Source organism: Meleagris gallopavo, chromosome 25, assembly GCF_000146605.3.
Source record: "Meleagris gallopavo isolate NT-WF06-2002-E0010 breed Aviagen turkey brand Nicholas breeding stock chromosome 25, Turkey_5.1, whole genome shotgun sequence".
In the NCBI taxonomy this organism is placed as follows: domain Eukaryota; kingdom Metazoa; phylum Chordata; class Aves; order Galliformes; family Phasianidae; genus Meleagris; species Meleagris gallopavo.
This window is the reverse complement of record NC_015035.2, coordinates 3346581-3348250: the sequence shown is the minus strand read 5'-3', so window position 1 is coordinate 3348250 and position 1670 is coordinate 3346581. Positions and strand designations below refer to the sequence as shown.

The 1670-nt window shown below is 44.0% G+C and overlaps 1 long non-coding RNA gene across 1 annotated transcript; it reads right to left on the bottom strand.

Moving 5' to 3' along the window:
- Positions 1 to 490: 490 nt before the first annotated feature.
- Positions 491 to 1670, bottom strand: LOC104914294. Its single transcript, XR_004161975.1, has 3 exons — positions 1607 to 1670; positions 1419 to 1537; positions 491 to 987 (listed from the first exon to the last, which is right to left on the bottom strand). It is a non-coding gene; the product is annotated as an uncharacterized LOC104914294 (long non-coding RNA).

Here is a 1670-nt window from a genome sequence, read left to right as displayed (position 1 = left end):
GTCAGCTGATGGGGAAGCACTGGCAGCAGCAGCCCTGCACAATCAGCAGTCTTCAAAGGCCGCCGCACGGAGCCCTCTGCAGGTCGAGCAGTGCCCTCAGGTGGTCGAATGGATTCCTTGGGTTTGAAACTTATTTTGTGCCCTTATCCCCCGCCAAAAAAAAAGAGGAAGAGAAAGACAGAGACAGCAAACTACAGCTGCTAGAGACACATATCCCATCACTTTCTCGGAACATTACAGAGCATCATTTTCACTGCCAACAAAAGGTGAACCTAAAACAGACAGCAGCTGCTGGAAGTTTTAAGATTGAGTGTTAAACACGCCCTTGTAGAGATATTTCTTTTCAGCAAGTGATTTTTACTTATACAGACATGTCTTCCTCGGAAAGATGTAACACGCTTCAAACTGCCCACATCAGAACTCAAGTGTTTATGTTGCCAAATTTGTTCCTTGTTCCAGGAGGGATGAAAGCAAACACATTGCTCAGAAGGACAATGTACAAACTACTTATAATTCCTGATACAACATCTTTTATTTAAAGGATGTTATCTAAAACACTTTCCCATCAACCTGCTGTGTCTCATGTTACCTTTATTTGCAGTGCGTTTTGCCGCTTGTTTACAAGTTAGTCAGTCACAAAATTTCTTTCAGCATATAAAACATCACTGGGGGGGAAAAAGGAAAGACAACTTCCGTAGCTGAAGACAATTTCTTTCTATTGTCATGACCTGTTGAGCTCAACCTCTTCCTCAAACACAATCCATCTCAGCTTGAAAATGGAACACTCCAAGCACTTCCTATAGAGGTCACCTCATCCACCTTCTAAACACTGCCTCAAGTAATCTTCCTCTTAGTGGTTATCTCAGGATATACCACATGTTCACACAAGCTGGTCAACATCAGTCCTGCCTGCTCTCCATCTGAAGCCTTGCCAGCAGTGCAGCTGTCACTGGTTGTCCAGAAAGAGAGAGATCTTAAGAAAAGAATCTGAGTTGGGAAAGAAAAGAAAAAAACAAAAACAAAAACCACAGCTATTAATTAATACATTTTATCTGTATTCTGTATCAGCAGAAAATTATTTCTAAAATTGTATATATATATATATAAGCTTATATAAAGTAAGTTTGTAGACCAAATGGAACAGATTACTAAGTCCCTTATAAAATAGCAAGAAAGAAAGCTGCTCCAGCTGATCCTGGAGTGCAACAGCTGGCATTTACCACCAAATTGTGTACAAGATCTGTGAGTTGGTTGATTGCAAAGAGCAAGGGCAGAGAGCATGCTCAGCCACTGACACTGACAGAAACAGTACAAGCAACACAGGATGTAGGCGATATGAAGGCCTTCTGCCTTCAAGAAAGAGATATCAGCACAGGGCTCAAAGAAACATCCTTTAGGTCCAACGTGTGGAGAACTACCTTGCACAGTGTCTTCCCCATAGCGCTCCAAAATCCTCTCCCAGGCCTGTGGGAGGGCTTCCATGTCTGCCAGGCTGTCACAGCTGATGAGCAGGAGGAACAATCTGATCTCCAGGTACCTTCAGACAGCATAAGGACAACACAGAGAAAGGAACGCCCAGCAGCCCAGCATTGCTACAGAAGGATACAGGTGCCGGTAGTAACGCTCCACATCCTGCAGTCCCTCCAGAGCGTCGGCCAACGACGGGCAGC